This window comes from Balaenoptera physalus, assembly GCF_965194825.1.
Source record: "Balaenoptera physalus genome assembly, chromosome: 4".
Taxonomy (NCBI): Eukaryota; Metazoa; Chordata; class Mammalia; order Artiodactyla; family Balaenopteridae; genus Balaenoptera; species Balaenoptera physalus.
The window spans coordinates 139,735,305-139,759,294 of record NC_138891.1 but is presented as its reverse complement, the minus strand read 5'-3'; the positions used below and the strand labels follow the sequence as shown (position 1 = coordinate 139,759,294).

Below are 23,990 nucleotides of genomic sequence, written 5' to 3'. Positions count from 1 at the left end.
TAAGGATAGGTAACAGATTTTAAAATATTCCGGCGAGGTTTCGCCTTACGCCAACCTAAACTGATTTCTCCACCGACTAAGGAAAATAACTGCTGAAGAACGACGCAAAAAAACCATGTAATCACTCAAAATCAATAACAAACTTGCTCTCACAGACACTAGGAGAAAGAAACACTTGCAAACAGAGTAATTCTTCTCCCTCCATCTAGATCACTTACACCCACAGCAAACAAGACAACATCTGGATATTGTTTTACAGGCATGAATAAAGCTTTTTTTTTTTTTTTTTTTTTTTTTTTTTTTGCCCCATCATTAAGTAAAAACCCGTTTTCCACAGGCAAACAGCACTTGTAAATTCCCCCAGATAAGCCTGGAAGTCTTGAAGGATTTAAGTCAGTTTCAAAAGAATCACAACATTTTCATTACCTTTCGAAGGAAAGTTTTTCAGAAATCCCTCCAGCGAGCAGCATGGTCCAGAATTGACCTAAGCCTGTGCCTCTTACCTGCGAGAACTGGTGAATGCAGGCGCCTGGCTAGATGTGAGGTTACGAAAAGGCGAGGAGATGAGCCTTCCACGCAGGTCGCCTTGGGAAGCCTAGGTCTTCAGGTTCTCTCAGAATGAAGAAAACGCTCTTGCTGTGCACAGTCAGTCAAAAACAAGTTGGTACAAGTCGGAGTAGGATTTACCTGAAGGAACTGAAGAGAGAAAGAAAGAGATTGGGAGAGATTGGGCGGAGGGAGGGAGGAACGGGAAAGGAGGGAGGGAGGGAGGGAGGGAGGGAAGGAGAGAAAGTGAGAGAGAGAGAGAGAGGAATCTGAGAAAGGAGACCATGATGTCAGCAGTGTGTCTTAAGGGAATCTACAGACCAGCAAAATATTCTGATGGACACCCAGTTCTGAGTTCTCCAAACACCTGCATTAAAAAAAAAAAAAAATAACTAATGCCCTTTTAAAGAATGCCAGTTAATCTTTAAGAAACTTTGGCCACTCTTATCACAGCCTTTTTAAAGGTCCCTTTGCGGAAATAAACTATAAATAAATAACCAGATTATACTTTCTAACAAGCTCTCCTTCACCTCCTGTTCTCTCCTCCACTTCCCTCTCCCCACTCCAGGTGAATATTAACAAAAATCCTTCCTCCTGGGAAAATCGGGATGAACCCGTATAGATAATACATATATCAAATATACGTATAAGCAAACATCTCAGAGGGACACTCTATGTTTTTAATTCAATCTCCTTCTGGCTGTATTGATTTGTTTCTATAGCCTTTGTTTTCCCTGATCAAAAAACATAACAAGGTGGATAGATATGGGTAAAATCGAGTTCTTCCACAGCATGGAAATTGGGAATGAGATTCCGTGTTGGAATCATCCCAGCGTTGGTCCACAGAGTCTAGCACTTTTATGAGAAATGGTCCGAATTCTGGAATGCATTCGTGTGTCCTTCCTACACCAAGCAGTTTCTTGCAGCCATCATGCCAAGGGACTCCAGTCCACAGCCCTTGCCAGTCACCAGCTGTCCTGTGGCCAGAGTAGACCCTGGTAAACCCTAAGGGAGAAGATGCCCACAGGCACTTTCCCTAATGAGATCCCCTGCACTGGTCCAGAGGCAACACCTTGGTGGGAAGCAAAGACTCTCTGTCACCATGGAGATGATGACACACTCACACAGTCCCTTACACAGACACCTGGGCAGGGCCAGGGTGCTGCAGCTGCTTCACATTGGAGGGAACAGGGAGTGAGTTGATTCGTTGGAAGAAAATGATATGTCTGCTTTCCTGAGTTTTGGGTTCCACACTCCTGTGCATCCCTTCTCCTTGACCCTGGGTTCAGCTGCAGCTGTTCTGGGGCCTTGAACTAATTGAAGGCAGGAAAGCCTCAGGAGTTATTCTGCTTTTGGGGGGGAAGGTCTGAGACCTCCCCATTTTCTCCTACTTCCTCCCTTGATCCCAAGCCCAGGTATAAATCATTCCCTGCCCCTGATTCCCCAGTGAGAACATGCACCAGTCCCCATCCTTTTGTCCTTTTCTTTCCCATGAAGCAATGGTTTCCTCTTCTGCTGGGAAGAGTGCAGTGGCCCCTGAGAGAAGACCCTGGGCTCCCAGAGGCTCAGGACTTGAAGAAGCCATGTAGGTCCAGACCTCTTCAAGCTGGTGGTCTTCCTCCAGATCCATAGAATCAGATAGATCTCATGCGAAGGAAGGTATTATAAAAGTCCCATATAAAACAGGTAAACACAGAGATGGAGAAAAAAAAAAGGGGAAATGCAGCATTCAAGATCTGACAATAACCCACCCCAGATGATTTGCACAAGCTGTTCCCTCTGCCTGGAATGTTTTTCTTCAGATCTTCATTCACCTGCTCAACCCCTCATCACCATTCAGGTTTAGCCCAAATGGCACCTCTTCATCTCCCATGGTTCCAATCCAACTCTGTACCTCAACTTTCCCTCTCACTTTGTATGTCACTTAGCACTGTCTAAATTGTCTTCTTTATCATTTACTGTCTGTGCTCCTTTTCAGAGCTTTACCATGCCTGTCTGGTTTGCTACATGTTCCTGGAGGGACACCTGACACATCATAGACCCTTAAAAAATTGTCAAGAAGATCGATGAACGATTATAAATGGATGGTATGGCTTGTTACAAGTGAACTTTAATTCTTATTTTTAATGCATATTTCCCGTTTCAGCTTTTATTAGTAAACTAACATTTGAATGTTCTTTCTTAATTTATAAAGCTCTTTCAGAAATGTGATTAACTGGATGCTCAGACCCAAAGGCATAATTAGTTGCATTTTAAGGGTGAGGAAGTGGAAGCCAGAGAGGCTGAGTGATTTTCTCAAAGTCACAGAGCTCGAAAGAGGTGGGCTGAGGCTCGAAACAGCTCTTCTCACACTCAGTCCATGCATTTTTCATTAGGCTCCATTTTTCTCAAATTGGTCTATTGTGGGCATACGTGTGCATGTGTAGATTCCTTTGAGTATCAAGCAACACACTGCATGAATTATAATCACAGACTAACCGCCTGGCAAGCTGCAGTTCTTGCAGGGCCGTACATAGCAGAGCTTGGGTTCATTCATCACACAGTCTTTACAAATGATGAAAGAAGAAAGTGAGTCCAAAGTATGAACACACGAAATAATTTAAATGTTAAGACAATACTCTCAGAGAAGACCATAATTCAAAAGGGCACATGCACCCCAGTGTTCACTGCAGCACTATTTACAATAGCCAGGTCATGGAAGCAACCTAAATGCCTGTCGGCAGACGAATAGATAAAGATGTTGTGGTACATATATACAATGGAATATTACTCAGCCATAAAAAGGAACAAAACTGGGTCCTTTGTAGAGTCGTGGATGGACATAGAGACTGTCATACAGAGTGAAGTAAGTCAGAAAGAGGAAAACAAATGTCGAATATTAATGCATATATGTGGAATCTAGAAAAATGGTAGAGATGAACCGGTGTGCAAGGCAGAAATAGAGACATAGATGTAGAGAACAAACATATGGACACCAAGGGGAGACGAGGGGGCAGGGTGGTGGTGGGATGAATTGGGAGATTGGGATTGACATGTATACACTAATATGTATAAAATAGATTAATAAGAACCTGCTGTATAAAAATAAATAAATTAAATTAAATTAAAAAAAACAATAAAGGAGGCAACTTTCACACACACACACACACAAAAAGACAATACTCTTCTCACTTTGGTAATGTTAACCTGTTTTTGTTCTTTTTTATTTGAGGATATATCAATAATCAGACGGTGTTATAGATCTGATAGAATTCACAAAAGAAGGTAAGGCATTATAAACACATGATTAAGGAGTTGAGAGGTGAGTGGGAAAATTCTAGAATCAGCATCCATGAGATTCCTGCCACAGGGGACAGATTTTATGCTGCATGTTTTAATAACTGGATGATCCATGTAAGTATTTCTGGAAATTTCTGAGGGTAAATGAGGGGAATAAGGCAAACTGTTAATCTTGACAAAACATTTTTTGTCACCCCGTCTCCCTCCCATCCAGTGAGCAAAAGTTTTTTCACAATCTGGTTCTAAGGAGTAGATTCTGCAATCTACCATATAAAATTTCTTCAAAGAACACGGCTAATCATTTTGTAATGGAAGATGGTCAGTGTTATTGATCTTTTAGCCTAATATAAAAAAATAACATGAATCACTGCTCAGTAAATCATCTTTCTCTCTTTCTTCCCACTTAACTGAAAGCAAGACTCTTGTAAATGTCAAATTTGAAAAGAATATACATCTAAAGTCTGGATTTTTAATCAAAGTTCTAAAAAGATGTTTGAAAACTGGGCAGAAGAGATCACAAGAACCAGCTTTTTTGAAAGAACCATTTCCTGAGAATAATTTCCTACAAAGAAAAAAAAAACCAAAAAACAGGCTGTTTTGCTTCTAATTTTCATCTTGGCTTGAATCGAGACATTAAAAACCTTGAAGTGTGATGAGAGGAAAAAATACACATTTTTACCTTTGACTACATCTATTTAAGTTGGGTTAGATATGGAACTATTTATGGAAGATTATGTCAGTTTTTAAAGCTTCTCGAAACCTCTGATGGCCCCAGCCGCTTAAAGCATCCTCTACGGGCTCACCAGGATTTGGGCAGTTGCCTCCAGTTTGCCTCCGCAATCCCCATCAGAGGTTTGTAAAATGTCTCTTGGAAGGTAAGTGAGCCGTGGAGGATGAGGGATGTCCATTTCAATCATTTCAAGACTCTGCAGGCCAGAGGCGGGGACCTGCTTGCCTTTGGCCTTTCCAGCGAGAAGCTTGTCTTAGAAAACCATCAAGTTGGAATCCTGTCTTGAAGTAGGCACTCTAGAAGCAGATGTTGAGACAAGGTTGCACATGCAATTTATTAAAGAAGGATTCCTCTGAGTGGGGGAAGCCAGTTGGGGGTAGGGAAGAAGTCAAGTGAGGGTGAGATTTCAGGCCAAGGCCAGTTCCCTGCCTGATTCTGGAGGGAGTTCTGGAGTGAAAGTAGTAAGGGTACTGGGCACTGGGTGATTAGGTAATGGGGGTTTCATGCTCTTGCCCCAGTCAGCCTTTGCTAGGAGTAGGAGTGGCAGGGCATGCAGTCTCCCAAGTGCTCTGGCTTTTCTGAATCTGCAAAGAAAAGGCTCCCACGGTCCAAGGGCAGGCTTACGCAGATGGCAGTAGGAGCTCCATGCCATCAGAAGTAATACACACAGAAGTGTAGGAACGGGCACCCATGAGCAGTGAAGGAGATCCAAGAGGATCTGGGCAGACAACCAACCACATTGGCTAAAATTGCTAATCCTGTGAATGCTGGAATGATTCTCTTCCACTGGTACATCTTCTCCCCCTTACCATGGCCCCCTCACTCCCTCACCATCTCCCACCCTCCTCCTCCACTACAGCAAGTTCCCAACCAAAATAAAATTAGGGATCTCAGCACTAACTCTGGAATTTGATTTAAGATGCACATAGCCTTACTGTGCCCAAGGTCAGTTACTCAAAGTGCCAGGAGGACCCCAGCAGGGCCTTCTATTACTAATAGAAGCCTTTATTATGGATATCACGTTGATTTAATTTGATTCGTAACTACATGGGGTGCCTTCTCTTTGCCACAATCTCTGCACTGGAGTAAATTACAGTTCAACAGAAAGATGGGCATAGCTGACTGCAATGCAGTGTCATAAGTGCTATATGATCAAAATACTCTAGAAGTCCATAGGAAGGGCAGTGAACTCTGCCTGGGAGTTCAAAGGTCGGCTTCCAGAAGAGGGAACAGTTAAGTTCAACTGGCAAGATTTCCATAGGTGGAGCCAAAGAAGAGTTGTGCACATTCCAGGAAAAAGAAAACAGAACAAATAATGGTGAAGAGTAACAGAGCCAAGAGAGCTGAAGCTCAACAATGGCGGAGCCTGACAGCGCAGCTCTACCCTTAGACTCCCAGAGTTTAGACGGCATGAACCAAGAAAAATACTTTGGGGCTTCCCTGGTGGCGCAGTGGTTGAGAATCTGCCTGCCAATGCAGGGCACACGGGTTCGGGCCCTGGTCTGGGAAGATCCCACATGCCGCAGAGCAGCTGGGCCCGTGCGCCACAATTACTGAGCCTGCGCATCTGGAGCCTGTGCTCCGCAACAAGAGAGGCCGCAATAGTGAGAGGCCTGCGCACCGTGATGAAGAGTGGCCCCCACTCGCCGCAACTGGAGAAAGCCCTCGCACAGAAACGAAGACGCAACACAGCCGAAAATAAATAAATAAATAAATAAACTACATTCCTTAAAGAAAAAAAAAAAAAAGAAAAATACTTCGGTTACATTACCATTAAGGGGGTTTCATTAAGTGGGAAAGAATAGAGGTCAAATTTGCCTTAGTATGGCCACATGGGATAGAAAGTTACACTACTTTGAAGAACATCAGAACACTAAAAGCCACATTTTGTTTGCTAACATTAACATTTTTTGAATATCATTCATTTTTAAACTGAGAAATCAGAACCCAAATGTGTTCTCTCTCATGTCTGCCTTCCATTCAGACTTTTAAGTCACCAAGCAGAAATTAGCTTGCCTGCAAATTTCATTTCATCAAGGCAACTCACCAGCTCTCCACGCCACCCCCATGTGTATAAGTGGCTCCTCTCTCCCCTCGGCAACCTCACCTCTCCCACCTGACAGCTTTCTCCCACTCAGCATCTCCTTGGCATGGCTGGGCTCTGAGGGAGAAGGAAACTTTCATGAATGGCTATGTTCCAGAAAGCGAGCAATAAGAAGAATCACAAAGGCTTAGTTAGAGCTTGAAGGAGCCTAGAAATCACCCCATTCAGTTTCGTAATGTTTCTATTTAAGACACTGAAAACCAGAGAGTGACTTTCACAGCGTCTACAGAGCCTGGAACCCAAAAATCTGTGTCGACATCTCATGAAAGGTTCTCGTATACTTTACTGTGCTCTGCTAAGCTAGTCCCTACGTTGACACATGTGTGTACCCATATTGTTTTTCAAGTGCCCGAAACCTATGTAAAAGTTTGTATTGATGTAAAAAGAGCTGTGAGTGTCAGTGTGGGGCTTTCAGGATGTGACAGCAAGCTACCTGACTGTCTCACTCTCTCCCCCAGATTTGGCTGATGGACTTCAGCCAATGAAGTTTTAGTAGAACAGTAAAAATAATTACTCCAAAGCCTCAGGCATGAGAAGCCCTCTTAGTGGATACTACTCCAGATTAGGTGAGAAAGAGAACAGTATCTCCAGGCATTTAACCCAAAGTAGAAGCACAGCCATCCTTTGCTTTTGGTGCTTGAGTGGCTGATCACTGAAGGTACTTGGAACATCTCTGAAGACTTTGAGGGCTCACTCCCAGGACATTTTCATTTTGCCTGGTGAAGATGCTGATGGGTTCTAGCCTTCCCTCCCTCTTCGCTCACCCTTCCCATAGCAGGTCATGTGGTCAAAACATCGTCCCTGCTGTGTTAACTTCTTCCCGCTGTCAGTTTGCCTCAACCCAGAACTCAAAGGCCACTTAATGTTTTTCCTGACTGAAGGTTCAGATGTGTAAGTGTGTGCCCCTCTCCTGTTAGACAGAATCATGATCACAGATGCCTAGTTTTAGGGCATTATTTAGGGTGAGGAATGTGGCTGTTCTGTGAAAGATCTGAGAGATTTTAAAATTATCAGCGACAAGTTCTGACCAGGAGCTTAAGAAGCCAACTATTTAAGTCACAGGGGCCACCACTGAACACATAAGGCCAGGTAACTATCTTCCCAGGATCCTAATAGAAAAGCTGGCCTTATGGGTGAGCTGGCTTTTAAAAGTTTCCCAGCCCTGGGGCTTCCCTGGTGGTGCAGTGGTTGAGAATCCGCCTGCCAGTGCAGGGGACACGGGTTCGAGCCCTGGTCTGGGAAGATCCCACATGCCGCGGAGCAACTGGGCCCGTGAGCCACAACTACTGAGCCTGCGCGTCTGGAGCTTGTGCTCTGCAACAAGAGAGGCCGCGACAGTGAGAGGCTCGCGCACCAAGATGAAGAATGGCCCCCGCTCGCCGCAACTAGAGAAAGCCCTCGCACAGAAACAAAGACCCAACACAGCCAAAAATAAATAAATAAATAAATAAAAATTAAAAAAAAAAGAAGTAGGGATGGTCACGGCTGGGCCACCCAGCCTCACGTTCTAAAAAAAAAAAAAAGTTTCCCAGTCCTTTTGGCAAGGCCAGTTATTCCTGTTGGGCTGAAGGAAGATGTCTTGCAAAGAACAGGTGAATGTCCCTCCCTGAATTAGTTAAAAGTGCATATGCTCTTGAACTTCTTTCCATCTATTGGTTTCTAAACCAGGTCCTGTAGGACAAAGCCCTCAGGCTCCAGCTGGCAGGTCATCTGCCTGTGGACCCTTCCAGCAGGTCCCCAAGTACCTGTCTCCTCTTGCCCCTCGTGGTTCCCAGGGCATCTCCTGCTGGAGGTTTCTCCATCTTTCCACCACTATTCCCAACTAAAAAGAATTCCTACTCTGGAAAACATTGAGGCTGTTTTAGGGCTTTCTCACATTCTTCTTCAATGGGATGGCACAAAAATTATCCCCAAATGGAAGAGTAACTTAATAGAAGTGTTACCTCCAAGTGATTCCTCTGTAGGGTGATGAGCCGGCCTGGCTTTCCTGTGACTGCCCCAGTGTTAGCTCTGAAAGTCTTGTGTCCTGGGACATCACTTGGTCCTAGACAAACTGTGATGGTTGGTCACCCTACTTCTCTGTCTCCAGCTCTTTTGTAGGCAACTGTCACATTTTAACACTTAAAACATTTTTGTTTAATTTTTAAGTGTGAATATAGGCATGATTTCCTAATTTGTTAGCACCAACTGGACATTTGTTAGGGCATATGTAAAATCCGATTTTGTCAAATGGGAAGATGTATACGTAAAAAGTTAGACGCAGGAAATGCTCAACACTCTGTACAGAGGCTGGTCACCTTCTTTTAAACCTCCCCTAAAGTTTGTTGGCGATTTCAGGTCCCCACCCACAGCGTGGCTTGGGAGTCGGTGAGTTGCAAATCACCACTGACATTAATCCAATGGTGATCCAGCTTCCTCTTGCCTCATTCAAATTGGACATTGTTGCTTTAGCTGTTGTTGGTGCAACCTTACGCTGAATGTTAAATACACACATTTTGTTCCTGGTTCACTTCAGACCCACCTTACTAAGTGACCTGTTCTGTGGCAATTTCCATCAATGAAATGTATATGATAATGACTGTTTTTCGCTGTTGACAACATGGCTGGTAAATAAGAATACAACACCTACAGGGTAGTTTCCATTTCCAGGCTACTGCATCCAGAATCATCCCTCCTTCCTTACAAAACCTAACCGTATCATTCATCTGGCCACATGTTACCTGCTGGCTTGAACTGAGTCACCTCTTCTATTTCTGTCTTATTGTTGTTAACTCTGAATCAACTATAAGGGTGATCTTCTAGGCCAGACAGTGAGATGTCTGTGGCCATGGACCCCATCTCCATCAGGTGGCCAAGTACAGTATTTTACACACGGTAGATTGAGTCTGAGTTCAAAACTCAGAGTCACATTTAGACTATTTAAAATACAATAGAGTGGATATATGTATATGTATAACTGACTCACTTTGCTGTACACCTGAAACTAACACAGCACTGTAAATCAACTATACTCCAATAAAAATTTAAAATAAAATAAAATACAATAGGACAGAAAATGCTATTATCACCCCAAATAATTTCTGTGAATAATTGAGGAACACAAAAGTAGTGAAATATTCTACCTTTTCTCTTGGTTTTCATATTTTAAGCTTTGTCTTTGGTTAGAGGTAAGCTACATACTTCAGCATTAAAAAGTCATCCAGTTGATGGAATATTTTTCTTCTTGGGTTGGAGATATCAAAGTATAGGCAACATGTTTGATTTTATCTGCTGGACACAGGCATTATCCTTCATCACCAAGTTCCATCAAACTGTCTCCTCCTTACAGGTTTTATTGTTCTGACATTTCTTGCCATAACATTTTGGACCCTGAGCACACATAAAGCCTCTTTCCCACTTTTCCCAAGTTCATTCCCTGGTCTCTGGCATAGCCCATTGGATGCACCTTGTATGTCTTCTGGCTCTTTATTTGGTTTAGCATTTAGTGATATTATTATACCGTAAATCTTTCATTTATAACTTCCTGAATCACTTCTCTATGAATCCATAGTTTCTATCTCTGATAACCACAAAGAAGAAAGTAATTAAAACCCTGATTCTCCATCAGTACCTCTATTCCTACATGGTGTAAATGCAGGAGAGCCCAGGAGAATTCTCAGGACTTATTTTAGGTATTTATTATTAGCAGAACCGGGTAAGCAACTAGAATTTTACTTTGGGATCCTTCCCACTGCAAAATTGTACCTTTTTGCCAAACCTTCTAGTTATTGTGGGAAAACTGAGCAATGCAAATTGGCTAAATTCATACAATGAAGATCCCAGCCAAGTTGTCATAAACTCTAAAGGACTTCATCCTGAAGAAGTAGTCTGGGTATGGAAAGACGGTGATGGGCACTCAAAATCTCAGCTCCAAACCCCATTGAATCCTGAGCTCCCTCAGCGAAGTGCAGATGCTAATTGAGCAAACACTGCCTGGAGAAGTTGTAGCTTTACCCAAGGCTACACAAATTGGTTAAAGAAAAAAATGGCCTCAAAGGGAAAGCTGTCCACAGTCATTCTTGTTCTAGCATTGTGCTTCAACTTCTCAAGTGCGCTTGTAGAGACTGCTGAGTCACCAGCAGAACAAAGAGATGATAAAGAATGCCAATAAAAGGATACTCTTTTCCTTATCGTTCTCCTTGATGGTCCAACCTGAAGAATAGAAGATGGAGATGTAGGAGGCCAGGTTGGGCTCCTGAAACCAAAGTGATACGAATTCGACTTCCTTGATGTTTGACACCTACGCAGACTGGAAAAGGAGTGACTGGATTTTCTTTACTCTTCCTTTAAGAAATATTCCTAAGGTTTTTGTACCTTCTTGCATTTATTTTTTATCACATGCTGAAGAATAGTTTCTGTACCTGTCATTTGCTTTGTCCCACTAGCTTGGGTTTTCCATTGTGGTCACACGAACCCAGAGTGAGTATTGACTTATGATTCACTCTTCTTCAAACGACTTTCATTGGTGAACTTCTCCTAATCCCTGTAAATTTGCCTTCGCTCACTTCTCTTCTGAAATCTGTGTGTACTTAACAAGCAGCAGTAATTGCAAAAGCACAGCCTTATGGTTTATCAGTCAGTAACTACCGCTTATCACCCAGTGAAGCCTGCACACCAACAAGAGTGTTTGGATTATCAGCTTAGACTCATGGCAATCGCTTGGCAAACATTGTTATGTTTTGTTTTTCAAATTGCTTAATGGTATATCTTATCTTACTAGTCAACTCTCACTTTATCCTTGACTCAGAACACAGACTTGTTATACTATCTCTTTCTGGCAAGCAGTACAGTATAATGGGGGTAAAAGTATAGCTTTAGTCTCAGATAGGCATGGATTTAATTCTAGAATGGCTACGTACTAACACAAATGCATGACCTGGGGCAAGTTCATTGATGAACTGGCTTTTGCACTAGCGAACTTAGGAAAACAAGTATACCTTCCAGGGTTCTAATGCAGCATAGATGAGGGTGAGTGTAGAAAGTGTCTGGCCCCATGAGGGGTTCTATCAGAGGGCTTTAGGGAGTGGAGTTCCACGGTGAAGGTGGCCAGTGTCTAGACACTCTTCCTGCCCACTGTGGTCTGCCACTGTGACAGGATGCTCGCTTGTCTTGTCTCAACTCTCATCCAAGAATGGTCATATGAAAATTTCTGTTCTAACACTGAGATTCTCCTCTCTTCTTCAGGGTTTGAATTGTAAGACAGGTAAACCGGGTATTCCTGTTCCTTTAAGATCTGCTGTTTTCACTAGTCCTTCTGCAGAGGCCCTGAGCTGGCTTAAAATACCTTAAATGATTTGCATTCCCGAGAAGCCCTGCTGCTTCTTCCAAGGAGAGCCTGTAGGTAGGAGAGCTTTCTGAGTCCTACTCTATTTCTTTTATCACAAACCACTTGAGTAGTCAAATAGTTTAGATTACTTGAATAAACAGAACTTAATTAGATTGTTCCTAGGAAATGGAGTTTTCTCATGCCAATTTTTCTGAAGTGCATTGCATTGCAGTGATAAGCTATAAGTTTTATGCCACTTAGTTAAGCATTGTGTCTTGACTTTTACAGGACCTTAGTATTCCCAGCAATGGAGAATGAAAATCTATCTCCTATCTTGGTTATAGAACCTAAAATAATATTTGATATTGCTCAGACACCCCTTCTGTTTCTCATTTGCTGTTGAAGTGCTTACAGCACCCAACCCTGAATCAAGTGCAGATATAACTAATTTGCTGATGTGTGCAAGTCTGAAGGGGCAAAGATAAGGGGGTGGGGAGTATTATGTATGGCCTTGGCTGTTCCTTGTGATGTAATGTGCTCTTACTGGCAATAAGTATACAATGCAAACTTCCACCCGAATTGTAGGAATCTGTAGGAATCGCAAGGGCAGGTGACAGAAAGCTTCTTTCCAGTTGTACATGCTAAACTATGTGTGTGTTTATGAGGAACCTGGGAAAACATGGAACACAGGCACAAGATGAAATCAACATGACAACAGTAACACCACCCTTCCACCAGAAGGCTCACTGTACAAGTGGCCTTGGAATTTACCCAGCCAGCCAGCCAGCCAGCCATCTGCCCTTTGTTTTCTGGTTTTATGATGTAAACTTTGCCTTTTTCTTGAAACTGAAGCTCAGGATAACTTTCAGCTTTAAAGGTCTCCTGTCAGAAAGGCTATGTTCAAGTTTGGTTCTCAGACATGAGTTTATATTATTGTGAATGGCAAATCCCAAATGTTAAAATCTGTGGAGTAGGACTGGTACTACAAATCTGATAGATATGTAGGTAAATACATGACCCTTTAATTAACACACACACACACACACACACACACACACACACACACACACACACGCACACACCCCGTACAGGCCAGGTAGCAAGTACTATGGTCATAATGTAGGGCACAGGAAACATAATTTAACTCCTAAAGATTATGTTGAAATTCTGCTTGCTTTGTAATATACTTATTCTTTATTTTTTAAAGTAGAAATCAAGCACTGGAGAGATTCATACTTTGCCTATATGCTTAACACTAGTTTTAACCAAGATTTTAAAAACACTCCCTTCAGGTCACTGTAACTCATCTCTTGACCCCCAGCAGATAGTAGGGAATATGGAAATATCTTCACTCCTCACATGAGCTGTTGTGACTTTAAAGGAAATCAAAGGCAGCCCTGGAATTTTTATTTTTGGTCTGCATCCTGCAGACCAAAACTTCCTCCAAAAGTTTCTCTTCCTTGAATGCCGACAGCAACCAATACTCCTGGATCTCATTGAACTTGACAATACAAGGAAACTCTAGTCAGATCATTGCTTTAAGAAAAATCAAGACTTCATTATTAGTGGGTTTTATTCTTATTCCATATGACAAGGAATTGAGACTCTGACACACAATTCATTTTACTTTTAATAATAACAACTGCCATTTGTTGAAGAAATGCCAAGGGTCAAGAATTTGATTTAGGTGTTTTATATCCACCACCCTGTTTAACTATTATTGAATATCAAGTTATTTTTTATAATTTCACATTTGCTATCATATTAACAGATCTATCTGTGAGACAGGGATTATTCTTCCCACTTTGTAGGTGAGAAAATTAAGTCTTAAATTAAGTCACTTGCCCAAGATCAAATAGTTAGCAAGTTGAGTTGCAGAGATTCAAATCTCGGTCTCCCTTCCAAGTACACATTCTGAATCACTGTTTTACAGTCACTCATGTATTCACAACTAATGTGGGTCATCTCAGGCTTAACTGAGCTGCAGTAATGGATTACACCATGAAGGAGTAAAAAAAATGAACACATGATGTTTGACCCAAGTTCTATTTGATTTCCAGCTGTAGACACCTTTCACCTTTTCAAAAAATGTTTATGAAAGGAATTATTCATAAGGTGACCTCAAAGCCTACTTTCAGATGCAGCCTTATCTGAAACTTATGTGAAAGCCTCATCTGAGGAGGTTCTCAGATGAAGGGATTGTGGGGTGGCTAGTAGCCTTCCTCATTTCCTTCCTGTAGTATTTAAGCATCAAGGTGATCATGAAGCAGAACAGTGGTCCCCAACACTGACTGCCCAATAAATCACCCAGAGAGACTTTTTAAATGGCCAAGAGATTCTAATTTAGTTGGTCTAGGGTGAGGTCTTGACATCAATATTGTGTTTAAGAGACTGAGATGGTTTAAATGAAACCAAGTTTGAGAATAGGGGGGTGGACACAGAGAGAGAACATTGGGAACAGAACCAGGAGGAGGTAAACTCAGCTTTCAATCCAGGTCTCCAGTCCTCCATCTCTCCCCACTGAGCCTCACTCTCTGACCTCATCCTGTTGTCAGACCGTGTGATGACGGTGCCTGTAGAAATCTCCTGTGGTCAGGAGGGGACTGGGCCTGTTCTTGCATGTCATGGGTGAGTCACCAACCCTCAAAAGAGCATCTTAGACCCACAGTGTCCATGTGGTCATCGATCTCAGGATGTGTCCAATTCCCTTAGCTGGCCCTTTGGTCTGCTGCCAGTCGACAACTCTGGTGACTTTGATTACCTCGTCTCAGGAAGAAAAGAGGCTGTTCTTAGTCCAGAGTACCTACTGGTTCCCATTAGTTCTGCAGAATAAATACCTTATAAGTAACAAGACAATCCCCCACTGTCTCATTAGCTGCTAGTGCTATTGCCCTGAGGGCCTGGGGCGAGACATAGCTTTCCAGGGGTCAGTGACTTTAAGTCATTTGGAACTCAGGGGTGTGCAGGGACTGGGGTGGAACCAGAGATCAAGATCTTACTGCTGGGGACTTAGTTCTGCCTAGAAGGAGCCGTTGGAGCCCAGGGAGCTCTGGGTGTCCTCTCCTGCTAAGAGAGTGGACAGTTCTAGAGACAATCTCTGACCCACCCCAGATCTGATGCAGGCAGCGTTGGGTGAAGGAGAGGCACACCTGTGAGGAAGTTGGTTTGGTCGCCACCGGATGAGGAAAGACAATAGCTCTACATGCAGGCCCTAGACCTAGGGCCTAGGTTGGGTTGGGTTAGGTTGGGTTTCTGTGCCAAGTATGGAATGTGGACTCATCTCTGCTTCCTGGTATTTTTAAAGTCTCAACTAAAGGACCAAAGCCTACCCCTCTTTCCCCACTTGTATGCAATTCGTATACAAGGATTGCTTGTTATTGGGCCTGAGGAGAACAAAGGAGGTACAATCTGGTTTATATTACATATTGATCCCTCCTCAAAACACGTCTAATCTGGTGCTTCTTTCCCTCTTCCAGAGTCTGGTGGTTGAGAAACCAGTTTAACCACAAAGAGCTTAGCAAGCCCTGACTTCAGACTATACTACAAAGCTACAGTAATCAAGAGAGTATGGTACTGGCACAAAAATAGAAATATATATCAATGGAACAGGATAGAAAGCCCAGAGAAAAACCCTTGCACATGTGGTCATCTTATCTTTAATTAAGGAGGCAAGAATATACAATGGAGAAAAGACAACCTCTTCAATAAGTGGTGTTGGGAAAACTGGACAGCTACATGTAGAAGAATGAAATTAGAACACTCCTTAACACCATACACAAAAATAAACTCCAAATGGATTAAAGACCAAAATAAGGCCAGACACTATAAAACTCTTAGAAGAAAACATAGGCAGAACTCTCTATGCCATAAGTCACAGCAAGATCCTTTTTGACTCAGCTCCTAGAGAAATGGAAATAAAAACAAAAATAAACAAATGAGACCTAATGAAACTGAAAAGTTTTTGCACAGCAAAGGAAACCATAAACAAGACGAAAAGACAACCCTCAGAATGGGAGAAAATATTTGCAAATGAAGCAACTGACAAAGGATTAATCTCCAAAATTTACAAGCAGCTCATGCAGCTCAATACCAAAAAACAAAAAACCCAATACAAAAATGGGCAGAAGACCTAAACAGACATTTCTCCAAAGAAGATATACAGATGGCCAACAAACACATGAAAGGATGCTCAACATCACTAATCACTAGAGAAATGCAAATCAAAACTACAATGAGGTATCACCTCACACCAGTCAGAATGGCCATCATCAAAAAATCTACAAACAGTAAATGCTGGAGAGGGTGTGGAGAAAAGGGAACCCTCTTGCACTGTTGGTGGGAATGTAAATTGATACAGCCACTATGGAGAACAGTATAGAGGTTCCTTAAAAAACTAAAAATAGAACTACAGTATGACCCAGCAATCCCACTACTGGGCATATACCCTGAGAAAACCATAATTCAAAAAGAGTCATGTACCAAAATGTTCATTGCAGCTCTATTTACAATAGCCAGGACATGGAAGCAACCAAAGTGTCCATCAAGAGATGAATGGATAAAGAAGATGTGGCACATATATACAATGGAATATTACTCAGCCATTAAAAGGAACACAACTGAGTTATTTGTAGTGAGGTGGATGGACCTAGAGACTGTTATACAGAGTGAAGTAAGTCAGAAAGAGAAAAACAAATACCATATGCTAACACATATATATGGAATCTAAAAAAAAACAAAAAAAACGAAAAATGGTTCTGATGAACCTAGGGGCAAGACAGGAACAAAGGTGCAGACGTAAAGAATGGACTTGAGGGCACGGGGCGGGGGAAGGGTAAGCTGGGACGGAGTGAGAGAGTGGCATGGACATATATACACTACCAAATGTAAAATAGATAGCTAGTGGGAAGCAGCCGCATAGCACAGGGAGATCAGCTCAGTGTTTTGTGACCCCCTAGAGGGGTGGGATAGGGAGTGTGGGAGGGAGACGCAAGAGGGAGGAGATATGGGGATATATGTATACGTATAGCTGATTCACTTTGTTATACAGCAGAAATTAACACACCATTGTAAAGCAATTATACTCCAATAAAGATGTTAAAAATAAATAAATTAATTAAATATTAAAAAAAAAAGGAAGAAAAAAGAGAAAGCAGTGCCCTGCTATATTTCCTAATTTGGTCAAGCTTTGTATAATCTAAAAATTAAATAAATAAGGACTCAAGCTTGGGATTCACTTAGCAAGTCTTTATTCAATTAACAAATAGACAGCAATATAAATGGAACTAAAATTATCTCAGGCAGCTTATGTCCAATTCAGAAACACAATGGAACCAAACAGCTTGTTCTTAGGAATAGTTATTTTATGGCAAAAACAGTCTAGCACAGGGACCAGCAAACTACAACCCACAGGTCAAATGCAGCCCACCACTTGTTTTTGTAAATAAAGTTTTACTGCAACATAGCCACGTCCATTTGTTTACAAATTGTTTATGTCTGCTTTCAGGCCAAAAAGGCAGAATTGCAGAGTGGTGACAAAAAAAAGTGTGAGAAGTATAGTCCACAAAACTGAAAATATTTACTGTTTGGTCTTTTTCAGAGGAAGTTTGCCAACCTGTGATCCAGCAGATGAAGCAATATAAAATGTATCATCTAAAACCACCTCCCTAGTCACAGTAAGTAGAAGTCTCCAGAAAAAAAGAGGTTCTTTCCAACAAGTAATTATTGAGCACCAGTGAAGTGCAAGGTTTGTCTTGTGAATATCAGGGAATAAAAGGATGTGCATTTTATAAACCTGCCCTTAAGAAAACTATAGTCCAGTAGGAAAAGTCAGAAAGGAGAATTTATTTCTTTACAAAGAAAATATTTCTAAAATGTTATAGCTTGAAAAACCATACAAATTCTGAACCTTTTCAAAAGTCCTCATCTCAATAATTGTACAGACAAGAGCCAGAGATGTTCAATGTTTCTGAATTAGACAAGCTACGTGAGATGATTTTAGTTGCATTCCTATTGTCGGCCATTTGTTATTTGAACAAACACTTGTTAAGTGACTCTCAAGCTTGAGCCCTTATTTATTTCATTTTTAAACTGGGTTGAAGTCACACAGCCGGGTGGAGAGGCAGGGAAGTGAATCTCTACTGTTTGTTTCCTTCTCGTATACTGCACCATTTGACTTGATAATTTTGATTACCACCTTTAATGAAACATCTCAACTATGGGCCAGGCACTCTTCTATTGGTGTGGAGACAGCAGTAAATAAAACAGACCTCTACCCTGTCCAGTTTTTCTTTGCCTTGAATTTATAAGTAAGCATATACACACACAGTTCGTCAGGTGAGGATGGAGAAAAAGAAAGCAGGTGTGGGTGATGGGAAATAAGGAGGGGTCAGGAGGCCAAGAAGTTGCCACTGATGAGGCTACTTTGGGACAGAGCCCCGTAGAAACAGAGAAGTTGGGCAAACAGATAGACAGAAAGAGTCTTAGAGGGGACGGCCCGGAGGAGGACGGTCTGGGTGCACACCAGGAGAAGAGCCAAGATGCCTGGGTGGTAGGAGAGGTGTGGCGATGAGGGATGGGGAGGAAATCTTGTAGAACCTTGCAGACCTTTGTACGAATTGGAAATGAAGCCACTCGGGCATTTTATTTATTTATGTATTTTAAGTTTTATACAATTTTTAATGGTTACTTTCCATTTAGTTATTACAAAATATTGGCTCTATTCCGCGTGTTGTACAATACGTTCTTGAGCCTATCTTATACCCCATAGTTTGTACCTGCCACTCCCCCACCCCTATCTTGCCCCTCTCCCCTTCCCTCTCCCCACTGGTAATCACTAGTTTGTTCTCTGTATCTGTCAGTCTACTTCTTTTATATTATATTCACTAGCTTGTTGTATTTTTTAGGTTCTACATATAAGTGATATCATTCAGTATTTATCTTTCTGTCCGACTTATTTCACTTAGAGTAATGCCCTCCAAGTCCATCCTTGTTGCTGCAAATGGCAAAATTTCATTCTTTTTTTATGGCTGAGTAATATTCCATTGTATATATGTACCATATCTTCTTTATCCATCCCTCTCTTGATGGACCCGTAGGTTGTTTCCGTGTTTTGGCTATTGTAAATAGTGCTGCTATGAACATAGGGCTGCGTGTATCTTTTCGAATTAGTGTTTGTGTTTTTTTCAGATATATGCCCAGGAGTGGAATTGCTGGATCATAGAGTGACTCTATTTTTAGCCTTTTGAGATACCCCATACAGTCTTCCATAGTGGCTGCACCAATTTGCATTCCCACCAACAGTGCACAGGGGTTCCCTTTTCTCTACTTGGGCTTTTGAAATGATTTAAATGTTGGATGAGGCCCTCTCTCTTTAATCCCCTAGCTCTGGGTTTTTGTTTGGTTTGGCTTCAAAGGGTGTACACATGGGTGTGTGCGCAGGAGAAGGGGTCTTTTCCATACGCAGCCCCATGTGAAATCCTGGTGCTCAGGTAACCCCAGATCACTGTCAGTGTGGCAGAAACAAGCATCAGAGAAGCAGCAGTGAGAACAGCACGTATATAGGAACAACTTTGAGTCCATCTGGGAGGCACATAACCACCATCTTGCTCGCTCTCTGATTACATTTTCTCTTTGGGTAAATAACCAAGGCAGAGTGTGGAAAATGCACCATCCAAGTCTTGGCTGCACAAAACAAAATGACCAGTGGACGCAGTGTGGGGCAGAGGTGACGAGAGTCCCAAAGGGCAGCTGTGGCTTCAGGTACCCCTGTGCCTGTTAAGGATAATTAATCCCTCCCTGGACAGAAGAAAGTGCTTTACACACACCAACACTGGGCCTTTGTAGACAAAGGAAAAGAGGGAGCAAGTCATCCTTGAAAAGTTTAGACTAAAAAGTGGAATAATCCATGGAGGGTGGAAATCCCATATTGCTCCAAGAGTATGTTTTGCCCAAATGTATTTAGGTAGTGGCCTCAACTCTACACGCTGTCACAAATTTGCTGTTCAGAGTGGAGAGCTTGGGTCTGGACAGCGAGCTTATTTGCACAAGATGAAAATTCACTGAGCTGCCTCGGGCCTCTGCCATCCACCCAGGGCTGGCCTTTTCATGGAGACCATGGGCGCCTGCACCCAATGGTGCCGTGAACACCAATACCCCAACCTTCAGGGAGACATCTGGAACAAAAGCGATACCCTGCTGCATTGGAAGGTGATCTGGCTGCCTTGCACTTGGGGAAATTGCAAACCTGAAAATTCTCAGCAAGAAAAGCATATCTTACCAAAGCACAAACCAGACACTTGGCACCTACGCTCTGTGACGCAGGGCTCCCCGACTGGCAGGAAAACCACAGTAAAGAACTGATTATGCTGCTAGAACAGATTTCACGGGCTGTCCTAGGCTATTTTTATTTTATAATAAGGTACAATATGTTCTGTGATGCTCCTACCCTGGACAGTTTTTAAAAATCGTATTTGCCTACTCATTAATCCCAGTATATCACCAACTATCCAAAATTTGAACAAATTAACTAGATTTGGGCGTGTCTATTAAATTCAACAGCAGTAGTAATACACATGTGTAATTTTTATCATAAGCAGAACACTGATGGCTGGTACCACCTGTTGACTACGGAAATCTTTCATGAGAGATGGGCATTTTGAAAGACCGAGCTCCGGGAAGACTCTTGAATTTTACAGATCAAAAATGCCTGCCTTTTTAAATCTTTTTTTCCTTTTAAGAGAAGTCAACTGTGAAAACAATGTTTGGTCAAATGTTATTTGGTCAAGAAATGGACTAAATCCTCATAATAGAATATTCCAAGAATTTTCCCCATAAGAAAATAAATGTTCCTGTTTTAACTTAGACTCCATAAAAATTAAAATTGTTTTGGAAGAAGGAATGGATTCCCTGAAACATAATGGATATTAAACAACTCAGATGCATTTTGAGAGCAACTTTCCATCCATCCCTAAAAGGATAACAGACGATCAGTGTAAGATTACTCATAAAGCCCAGACCCAGCGTGAAGACTCAAGCTCAAGAAAAACTTCCTTGCTAGTGCTTAACTTGTTATCATAACCACCTTTGCTTTTTCAGTACTTCCTAGCTCCTTTGTAACCATTTTTAATCAGGCAAACTGGACAGAGTGTATCAAATCCAATCATTAGGTCCGCTAAGGAAAGACTAGACGTGATGAAATTTGAGTGTTCCGCATTGTTTTTTTTCTTTGCAGACTTTGAAAAATCTAAGGGTCACGAGAGGGTTAGCCATTGGCAGTGTCATGGTGGGAGCTGCGCTTCTTGATGGTCCTTAAAAAGGACAAGCCATCACTGTAATACAGTGTACTTTGTTATGGGGGTCCTTGGAGATACAAGGGTGGGGAGAGATAGAAGTGACCAGTACATTTAAGTAATATATCTAACTACTCATAACAAGGAGAAAGAATAGGAAATATACCCCAGGAATAAAAGCTCTGTAAGGAACTGTAGTAAAAAATAATGCTCATATATGCAAATTTACACCTCATAAGAAAACACACATAAACCAAGAGTCTTGTTTTAATTTTTTAATGGCAATTTTGCTGACAAGATCAGGAGACTTGGGCCAAACATCTGCATCAAATGATAAAAGTCACAGCAAAAATGTCCTTTTTCCACTGTAGGGAAGTCACAGCAAAGCAGACACACAGAAATGCTTTCTGCTTTCACTTAAAGCTCAGATGAGGGTCCAAGCAGAGTTCCCCATGCTGGGAGTGGAAGTGCTTCTATTTCCCTTGTAAGTCTAATTTCTATTTTAAGATAAGGTTGAAGGAGCTGACCTTTTTCATATCTTTGGTTTGCTCATTGGCCTGCAAAGATTGCGCATATCTATGCTGTGCTTTGTTCACTATTTAACACTAACTAACTCTAATAACACTATTATTTTTATTTAGCTTTTATAGGGTACCAGAAATGTGGGTGAAGTTAAGTACCTTTTCTGCCTTTCCAGCTACAGTGGAAATTATTTTTTTGAAGGTTTTTAAAAGAAAAAAAGGGAGAAAAGGGTAAAATAAAAATAAATCAGGACCTCAGAAGAGGTTTTTTCAGAACTCATGCATTCAGATTCCCTGCCACGGGAGTCCTGTGGGTTGCCTGTGGATTCTCGGGGGAGGCAGGATGCCTTCACTGTAATGCCACCCTTGGTGGCTATTACATTTGATATACTTTCTGGGTGGGTGGCTTTGTGACCTTGGGCTGATCAGATAACAAGCTTGTGGGAACTGAGCAATGTTACAAATATCAAAGTTGTAAAGTAAATGTCACATCAAAAATTGTTCTGGTTGCAATCTTGGTAGTAAGGGTGAACATGCCTCTACAAACATCTGGCTCCCTGAAATATCAAAAACAAAAACAGAACAGCTAGATCTGAACTCTTTTCCATCAGCTCCTGTGAATAGGTCTTTTCTCCCGTGACAGCGAGCCAGCTTTTCCAGTTCAGTGGAAAATGGCTTGTTTCTGCAGGTTGACCCTCATCTAGAAACATCCCAGATGTTCCCTGTCACTTCTGCAAATCTACTTGTAGGGTTTTAACTTTCAGACCTTCCCAAGTCACTTGCCTCCCAGTTACAGGATCATGTCTAACCAGGGAACAACCTCTGAGAACAAAAATGTTTTGTGAGGGAAGGACAGGTAAAAGATGTAGAGAACTGAAAGGGAGAAACATTTTTCCCTGTGGTCTTTCTTTTCCACACCAATCCCTGGACATAGAGTATTGGAACTATACTCAATATCTGGTAATAACCAATAATGGAAGAGAATGTAAAAAAAAAAGAATATATATATATAAAAGAATATATATAAGAATATATAATATATATATATAAACTGAATCACTTTTCTGTACACCAGAAATTAACACAACATTGTAAATCAACTATATTTCAATTAAAAAAAAGTTATGGGCAAAAGGAAATAAAAATACAATTGCAGAATAAAAATATTAGCACGGTCTTAATCATCTATCTTTAGAAAAATGACATACTTATTCTAGAGAAAATCATCTCTGGCAGTCATCAAAGATCCAAGTGTTTTATCTTCACATGTCTCTTTGTTGTCCGTAAAAGTTAACAACTTCCAGAGTACTTCACAGACCGATAGACACTGATGGCTTTTTTAACTACTTAGTAGTTCTAAGTACTCCGTATCTTAGTAATTTTGGTGTTCCACATTTTGGACAAAACGTTAAACTTTTATATTGTTCATAGATTAAAAGTACAATCACAGAAAACAAGGAGAACAAATTGCCCTCACTAGGCTCCCATTTGCACTCCCTTGGGTAGCAATGGGGTATCTACACCTTCTTCTCTGGGAATAATTAATAAAGCTCCAATTCTAGCTCAGTTTTTTGAGCAAAAGGAGAGAAAGTTTAGTCAAAACCTGAAGCAGTTTGTTGAAAGATTTTCCAACAAACAAAGGTAAAAAGAAAAGGGAGGAAATGTCTTATATGCTTCAAGAAAGGCCCCAAAGAAGCGTGTTTGTGTCCAAAACCTATGAAATCTACTGACATTGTGCATGGACTATATTGATTTTTCTCAACAGTTAAGATCTCAGTTGAAATCCCAGCATTTCATGATTTTATCAGGAAACTACCTTCGTGGGTTTCTGGACATCACAGGCTGTTTGAGCATGGCGAAAGTGATCTAGCCACACAACTAACCTGTCTGACAGGTATTGCCTCTACCTGTATGTCTTACTCATGAGTCAGAAAACACCTCTGTTGCCAGGTTTGTATTTCATTTTGTTCTTACTTTTGTCTGACTCAGGATGCTGAACGAGTTTTAAAATTCAGAAATATAAAATGTTGTAAAAAGCATGTGCTCATTATTCAGATTCCACGAATAACAGATATCTTTATACAAAAACTCATATTTATTGAAATGTTTATATAGGCAAAAAGAACCCTAGAATAACGCCAATGCCAGCATTCAAGCTGTGTCTCTACAGCTATAAGAGTATCGGACATTGAAGGGGTTGTGATAGTTTCAGTGCCTG

General features: G+C 41.5%; 1 protein-coding gene across 1 annotated transcript in view; it reads right to left on the bottom strand.

The window, feature by feature from the left end:
* Positions 1-15,180, bottom strand: part of KCNJ15 (potassium inwardly rectifying channel subfamily J member 15) — a 68,604-nt gene extending 53,424 nt beyond the window's left edge. Inside the window, exon 1 of the mRNA XM_082458866.1 lies at positions 504-15,180. The gene's annotated coding sequence lies outside the window, so the exon portion shown is untranslated. The remainder of the gene's footprint in view (positions 1-503) is intronic.
* Positions 15,181-23,990: the final 8,810 nt, after the last annotated feature.